Below are 8884 nucleotides of genomic sequence, written 5' to 3'. Positions count from 1 at the left end.
TGAATGCTTATATTGGTGGGAGGGAGAGGAAATGGAGTTTCCCGCACTGGTAAGAGCGCGAGCCGACACATCCCTCTGTCAGGCGCTCAGTCAGGAATGTGCTGTGGGAGGTACTATGGGTTAATTACCGGATACCTTTAGTCTACGTTGACTCGGGCTTTTGAAGTTTCCGGTGCAGCAGGTGAGCGATATTGGCTCGCCTGCCGGCCTGGGCTGGTTAACCTGTGGGAGGAGTCGCCCCTCAAAATGGGAACAGTTATTTCAAATAGAACCGGGCAGGCAGCTGATCAGCGCTCCCACGTGCGGAATCCTAGTGCTATTCTGACCCTAGGGCCTAGAGGGTCAGCCCTGAGAACAGAGTGACCATTGACCAGACCCCAGAATTAGAGCAGCCTAGAAATCAAGGTCAACTGTGAATTGATTAGGAGGGAGGGTAGGGAGATTGGGACGGGCTGTTTACTTGCCTCTGTAATCAACGATCACCATCGCTAAGGTTTAGGTATGGGAGTAGGTTTAATACCTTTTTCTTCTGTTGCTGTGTTTCAATCCCTAGAGCCAGAAAGTTGCAAAACTCATTCAAGAAATAAGAGTTTGGGGTCCGAAAAACTCAGTACTTACTGAAATATCCAGGGAGAGAAATACGGGGTTTTATTCTGCCAGTGAAAAGGATGGAGAGATGATTTTGCTTTCTGGTATATCATACTTAGGGCACAGGGTAGTAAGATTAATTTTATAGGGCATTGGAAAGTAAGAACTGACGTGCTTATGGTTTTCTAACGTTCCTTAATGACCCCACTTAAGAGAGTAGAGATCTTTAAGAATTAAATGGAAATATAAATTTGTTTTTTAAATATACTTGACTTTTAAGGGAAAGCAGGAAGCTATTTCCTCCTACTATAAATTATTACTTAATAAAAACTTATTAAGTCTGTGGTAAATTTGTATTATTCAAGTGACCATAACAGCATCACTAGAGCAATTAGTGGAACAGTTCTTCTCAAACTAGTATCTTGGAATCACCTAGGATGTGTTCGAAATGCTGATTTTGATTTAGTAGGCCAGGGGTGGAGCCTGAGATTCTGTAATTCTAACAAGATACAGATTACTCAGAGGACCACCCTGTGAGTACCAGAGCACCAAAGTGCTCACCTCATGGCCTGCTGGACACCTCTGCCCCCTCCTTTTTTCCTAAATAAGCTTCCTTTTGTTCTCTCTTTTAACCAGTCTAATACAGTAGAAACACAGGATTAGACAATTGGAGTGAAAGAAGAAATGCAGGTTTGAGTTCTTGTTCCATTGCTTCCCATTTGTGTGATATTGGTGTGGTTACCTAGTTTCTTCAACACTAAAGTAGGTATAATAATAGCTGTCCTTTCTCAGGGTTATCATATGCTTCAGATGTCATAATGCATGTAAAAGGGCACTGTAGACTACAGTACTGTATAAATGTAAGTTATTAGTCAGTCAAACATTAGCTGGCCATAGTGTGAAACAAATCTATAAGAATAATAATAAATACAAGTAATATTTATGGAACATTTATAATGTACCAGGTACAGTGCTTATTAACCTCTTTTCACAAATAAAGAAATTGATGCACAGAGAGATTAAGTTACTGTCCCACGGTCACAAAGCTGATAAATAGCAGAAGTAGAATTTGAACCCATGCAGTTAATATCAGAGTATTTATTGGATGGAGTATTTATTGTCTCTTAATTTAGAAAGTGGGAGGGTATGATGTTTTAGATTTCTACTTTCAATACTATCCGAAGCTAATTTTATTTGACTTATTTCTCCCTCTATTTGTTTTGCTCTTTCAAAAGCCAAGTATAAGAATGGTAGGAAACATTCCTACCTACTCAGAGGGAACTCACAAAATCCAGGAGGTCCATGAAGAAAAGCCCTAGAGAAGCTAATTTGTACTACCCTAATCTAAACAAGCTTTGGTATGAAAATATAATGGACCACATCAATGCTCTGAATTAACAGAGCACAGAAGAGTGAGACAAATTTGAGGTCAGCGTTCTTAATTGTTTTTGAGCCACAAACCACATTAGCAGGCTGGTGAAGCCATGGACTCTTCTCAGAATTATGCTTTTAAATGTATAAAATAAAATTCATAGCATTACAAAAGAAAAAAAATTGAAACAAGCTCAAAATATTCAAGAAAAACAAACTTTTGATATAGGAATATATGGGCTTTATTAACCCTGTAAGATCTAGTGTTGGGTCTAATAGAGACCAAATTTTTCAAATAATGATGAACATAAAATTTCCAGAGTTTGCCACAGTTGTAATGTGATATAAAGGATCTGTGATTCCTATTGGAGATACAGACATAGGTGCAGCTCTTTGGTGCTTTCAGTCATAATTGAAGGAAATGCTAATTTTCAGTTAGAGATTAGTAAAAATAAAGATGTAATTTTTTTTTCCCATTCAATTTCACACACCCCCTGAATTCTATTCATGGACTTAATGTTAAAAAACCTTAGGTGGAATCAAGTAGGCATATTACTGTTGGTAAGCTTTGGATTGTGACATTTTAACATGGAAATATAATTGATATTCATAATAATAGTGATTTATTAAGAAAAAGTTTACCACTAGTATACTGTTGCTAAGAAGGCATGGAAGTGTGTAATAGGGTAGGAAATAAATTTATCCCATTTGTTGATTTCTTTTTTCTTTTGGATACTTATAAAGGTACCCTATAATAAACTACTACCCCCAACATCTAAAAAAAAAAAAAGGTACCCTATAGAAAATTTACCTATCCAGAATGATTCATTTCCCAAGCATTTTGGATAACTTAGGTTTTACTGTATCACTCTTACTTATTTGTAAATGCCTTTACAAATAAGACATGCTGGAAGAATTACAAAATGAAAATAATAACCAAAGATGAAAAAAATTAAAATACTGTGTATTTAAAATTCTAAATAACAAGTGTTAATAATTGTTATTTGATGTACTGTGTGCTGGGCCCTTTAATCCCCATTACACAGATGAAACATTCAAGGTCATACAATTACTAAGTAGTACAGCCAGGATTTAAACCTAGGCAGTCTGACCTCAAAGCTCTCACTCTTTTTTTTTAATTGAAATATAGTTGAAAAACTCTCACTCTTTACTAAGGTGTTTATTTTTTTTACCCTTCGACTGTTAGCCGACTTTAATTTGCCCACTAGTGTAACAAATACATATTCACTGCCTCAAAATATTTTCACCCAGTGTCTAAAAGGAATTTAAAAAAATTTTATTGAAGTATAGTTGATTTACAATGTTGTGTTATAAAAGGAATTTTCTAAATTCTTCCTTTGCTGTGGTATTGCTTATATCCAACACTACCTTTAAAATAAGTGGGCTAGGGCTTCCCTGGTGGCGCAGTGGTTGAGAGTCCGCCTGCCGATGCAGGGAACACGGGTTCGTGCCCCGGTCCGGGAAGATCCCACATGCCGCGGAGCTGCTAGGCCCATGAGCCATGGCCGCTGAGCCTGCTCATCCGGAGCCTGTGCTCCGCAACGGGAGAGGCCACAACAGTGAGAGGCCTGCGTACCAAAAAAAAAAAGTGGGCTACCAGTTGGGGCTAGAAAATAGTTTGTTTTACAGAAATTTTTGTTGTAATGGAATTTTGCTTAGAAGATGAAGAAATCCACTCATGCCTTTTCCTGCCCTACAAACATACTTTCATATCTGAAATTAAACATTTGTTTTATAATGGTGCTACTGTATTTTTTATATTGACCACTGTCAGGGTTGTATGGAAGAAATTATTGCATGTAAATAAATCCTAATATATGAAGTTCTAGATTATCTATGCTTAATGGAGGCAAGTGATTATGAAATCCCAAATTCATTTTTATTTGGCACTGAAGTGAATTTATTGGTTGACTATGCTTTCTATTTGTTTGTATTTACACTAGCATACTTACATTTCTACTCAGTTTTGCTAAGGTTAAAATTAAAACGACCATGGCCTAGAAGTATTTTGATGTTTTAAGAGGCAGTTTAGGATCAGCTCAAACTTTAAAACACTATTCACATGTCTGGTATTATAGAGAACTCACTTTACAGTTGCATTTGACCTATTTGAATTACGATGATAGCAACGTCCCCATCTGAAAAAAAAGAAAGGAAAATAATCATTTTTTTATATAGCAGTGTGCAGTATGCTAAAAAAGACTATGGTTTTATATATAGAAAGAAACATTCAGAAATTAAAAAGGTGCAAAAATGTTGAAGAAATAGCTAAACCAGTCCCTTCCTTCTTACTGAATATTGTATTGAAGTCTTTCTAATTATGGTAGGTCAGATTTTCTTGCATGAAGTGACATAAAACTGAAGAATATAAAGAATGAAGAAAATTAGCATAAAAGTGGCAATGGAATAACTAATCCAAATTATGAAGTCCTAATATTATATGAATTCATCAGTGAAGCTACATTATTGTAATGTGAGTACAGGGGTTAATTAAAACATACTTGTGAATAAACATCGTTAGCGTAGACTAGTACATATACTTATGTTATTAATATTACGGCTATATTTTTAGATCTTTGTAACTTTGTCACAGAATTTTTTCTTCTTACTGAAGTATAGTTGATTTACAGTGTTGTGTTAGTTTCTGGTGTACAGCAAAGTGATTCAGTTATACATCTATATACACACTCCTTTTCATTACGGTTTATTTCAGGATATTGAATATAGTTCCCTGTGCTGTACGGTAGGAACTTGTTCTTTATCTATTTCGTATATAGTAGTCTGTCTGCTAATCCCAAACTCCTAATTTATCCCTCCCCACCACCTTTCCCCTTTGGTAACCATAAGTTTGTTTTCTGTGTCTGTGTTTCTGTTTTGTAAATAACTTCATTTGCGTCATATTTTAGATTCTACATATAAGTGATATCATATGGTATTTGTCTTTCTCTTTCTTACTTCACTTGGTATGATAATCTCTGGGTCCATCCATGTTGCTTCAAATGGCATTATTTCATTCTTTTTAATGGCTGAGTAGTATTCCATTGTGTGTATATACCACATCTTCTTTATCCATTCATCTGTCGATGGACATTTAGGTTGCTTCCATATATTGGCTATTGTAAATACTGCTGCTGTGAACACTGGGGTGTATGTATCTTTTCAAATTATAGTTTTCCCTGGGTATATGCACAGTAGTGGGATTGCTGGATCATATGGCAGCTCTACTTTAGCTTTTTAAGGAACCTCCATACTGTTTTCCAGTGGCTGCACCAATTTACATTCCCACCAACAGTGTAGGAGGGTTCCCCTTTTCTCCACACCCTCTCCAGCATTTGCTATTTGTAGACTTTTTAATGATGGCCATTATGACTTACGTTGTTACAGAATTTTATAACTTGCTAAGGACACTGGCTCTAACACAATTTATGCCATTTTATTAATTTAATTACATTATAAATGCTACGGTACAGATTTAATATAAAACTATGAATATACAAAATGCATGTTTACAAATTCACTTGGAATAGGAAATATGGAACCCAACTCAACCAAACGTTTTTCATATTATTTGCATAAAAATCAAATTAGTTGGGCTTCCCTGGTGGCGCAGTGGTTGAGAGTCCGCCTGCCGATGCAGGGGACACGGGTTCGTGCCCCCGTCCGGGAAGATCCCACATGCCGCAGAGCAGCTAGGCCCGTAAGCCATGGCCGCTGAGCCTGTGCGTCCGGAGCCTGTGCTCCGCAACGGGAGAGGCCACAACAGTGAGAGGCCCGTGTACTGCAAAAATAAAAGAAAAAAAAAAATCAAATTAGTCTTTATACCTTACCACTTCAGAATTTCATTTTAATGATCAAGACAAGTGAGTGTGGTTTAGGAAACTACTTTATTTCATACTGAGAACATCATTTTGACCTTGAGGTGGTGTTTGGCACATAATGAACCACGCCCAAATGTTAAAGCTAAAAATAAATTTGAGCATTTTCAATGTAAAAACTTGTATACATGAATGTTCAGAGTATTATTCATAATAGCCAAAAAGTAGAAACAACCCAAATGTCCATCAGCTAATAAATGGATAAATAAAATGTGGTATATCCATATGATGGAATAGTATTGGTTAATAAGAAAGAGCAAAACACTGATACTGCTGCAACATGTATCTTGAAGCTTGAAAATATTCTGCTAAGTGAAAAAAGCCAGACACAAAAGGCCACGTACTGTATGATTCCATTCATATGAAATGACTAGTAGATTACTGGTTACCCGCGACTAGGGGCAGGGAAAATGGGGAGTGACTGCTAATGAGTATGTGGTCTTTTTGGGGGGAAGGTGATGAAATGTTCTTAAGTTGGATAAAGGTGTTGATTACACAACTCTGTGAATATTCTAAAATCCACTTAACTGTACACTTTAAAAGAGTGAATTTGATGGTATGTGAATTATCGCAATGTAGATTTTTTAAAAATAAATTTATTTCATTTTTAGCTGCGTTGGGTCTTCGTTGCTGCGCGTGGGCTCCCTCCAGTTGCGGTGAGCGGGAGGCCACTCTCTGCCACGGTGCGCGGACCTCTCATGGCGGCGGCCCCGGCCCCCTCCCTCTCCCCCTCCTTCCCTCCTCCCCCTTCCCCCCCCCCTCCCCCGGGGGCGCATGGGCTCTGTAATTGTGGCACACGGGCCCAGCCGCTCCGCGGCGTGTGGGATCCTCCTGGACCAGGGGTCGAAACCCTGTCCCCTGCATTGGCAGGTGGACCCTCAACCACTGGGCCACCAGGGAAGCCCTAGATTTAAAAAAACTAATGAATTAGAATTAAAATGTGAGATCAGCCTGGAAACTTACTACTAAATATTTTCAATATCTCATACTTTTCTGGTTACTGATGATAAGATGGCATCCTTTTTTTTTTCATCCTTTTAAAATGTAAAAAATTTACATCCAGCAAGGTTTTTCCTTCAGTACAAACAACAATGTAATTTAGATTTGGTTTTAACATAATAAGCATTTGCTGTCAGTTAGTCTTAAATTTGGAGATATTTTCATCAATGTTATTTGCTTTGTAAAACATAGTGATTAAAATTAATTTTAAACAGCATTATATTGGGACTTCCCTGGCAGTCCAGTGGTTAAGACTCCATGCTCCCAAAGCAGGGGACGAGGGTTCCATTCCCGGTTGGGGAACTAAGATCCGCACCCTGCATGCCACGTGGCTGGGCCAAAAAAAAAGCATTATATTTTATTGAAAATTAAAGTTCATGATTATGATCAGAAATAGAATACATCTGATTTTGGCATACTCTAAATATAGAAAAATTTCTTTAAAATTTCCAATAAAAATCAAGTAGTTTGAAAATTGGGGGTAGATCATCTAGATAAGGAATTTGAGGGTTAGGTGCTGTCAAATGACAAAACTAAAACAATTTAGTAATGAGTTTGATGCCCTTTATTCAAGGGAAAACAATCTGTGGATTGAGGTTGTACAGTGTCTCATAATCAGTGCAACACTCTTTCCCTTCCCCAGGGATTTTGGACAAGCGTGAGTTTTAGAGCCTTAGAAGCTTCAATGCCAAAACAGGGCATGACTGCCTAGGAAGTCGGGGATTTCCTTGTAAGGCCAGCAGGTCCTGTTTTCTAGGGTCAGGTGAGCTAGTTAATAGTTAAGCTGAGTTGGAGGATTGTGATTGGTATATGTTAGATTTCCTTGACAGGTGTGTCATGTAATTGCAGGCTGAGGTAGATTTAGATTTGTGGTGTGGGCTGAGCCACTGGGTTGGCCTCTATTTTTTGGGTCCCGAAATATGAATTAACTTTAAAAGTACTTAACTAAAAGTAAGGAATTCAAATTAAAATTACTTACCAACAATAATTATAATCTTTCTTGTTTCAGTAACAATCTAAAAAGTCTAAAGTAAACAGAGGTGTGGTGTGATTTAGACCAGAAATGATCATTATTTTACCCATATTGAATTTGATTATTTAAATGTAGGTGAGAATTCTTTAGTAAGATAGTGATGATAAATTTAAAATTCTTCTATTAGAGAATTTTAAGTTAGGTGTGATTATAGGAATGTTGTATACAGTGGTTCTAAAGAATCAGATCTATATAGTATCTAAGTGGCTTAATGGAGCAACTTATGTGAGGCTTTTAGTTTTTAATACTATCTAGTACCTGTTGATTTTTTTTCATTGCAAGAAGTACTGATTTTAGCACATGGCACATAAGAATGAAACTTACTAAGAAACATTCCACTACATCTAAAAAAAATTTTAAGAATTTGGCTCATTTGGTGTTGAAGAAGTGTGACAGTTTCAGTGATATCCCATCATCAAAACATATTAAATCTCAAAGTTAATGATTAAGTGAATGGGCTTTATTATATATACCCAGTAAGAACAGTATGATACGGATTCCGCATCTTACAAAAAGACCTATTCAAAATAGAACCCTGGGTGCTACAATACTTGAAATTCAATTCTCCAACAGTAATTTAGACAAAAAGGCCAAGAGTTGATATAAGTAGATATTTGCAGATTTGTGTGAATTTAGCTTTGTCTTGTTTTCCTTCTTTCTATTCTGCACTAATGGAGAGAAAGGGAAGATTACCCTGGAGCATTTTAGGGGTAGGGCTAAATGCATACCCCTGGCTCAGACAGGGCTGTAAGTAGGGACAAAAGGCAAGCTAAGGACATTGGAGACTAGATGGAGGGCTGTGCAGAAATAAGTGGGAAGGAAAATGTCAAAGGTGGACTGTCCTTGGGGGAACTGGAAGTGAAGAGGAATCCTTTTTTTCTTCCTCTTTACTCAACTACTACAAGGTCTCCTACTTTAGAGAACAGAATTCAGGGTACCACCCTTATGGTGGTTCAGTTTTACATAACTTTTTTGTACTTGCTGGCTTAAAATCTAG

At 37.2% G+C, this 8884-nt stretch overlaps 1 long non-coding RNA gene across 1 annotated transcript in view; it reads right to left on the bottom strand.

Moving 5' to 3' along the window:
• Positions 1–5126: 5126 nt before the first annotated feature.
• Positions 5127–8884, bottom strand: part of LOC309960901 — a 35784-nt gene continuing 32026 nt past the window's right edge. Inside the window, exon 3 of the long non-coding RNA XR_014326147.1 lies at positions 5127–5758. This is a non-coding gene — a long non-coding RNA (uncharacterized lncRNA). The remainder of the gene's footprint in view (positions 5759–8884) is intronic.

Source organism: Leucopleurus acutus, assembly GCF_964270905.1.
Source record: "Leucopleurus acutus genome assembly, chromosome: 4".
NCBI lineage: Eukaryota > Metazoa > Chordata > Mammalia > Artiodactyla > Delphinidae > Leucopleurus > Leucopleurus acutus.
The sequence above is the reverse complement of the archived record's forward strand: the minus strand, read 5'-3'. Positions and strand labels throughout refer to the sequence as shown.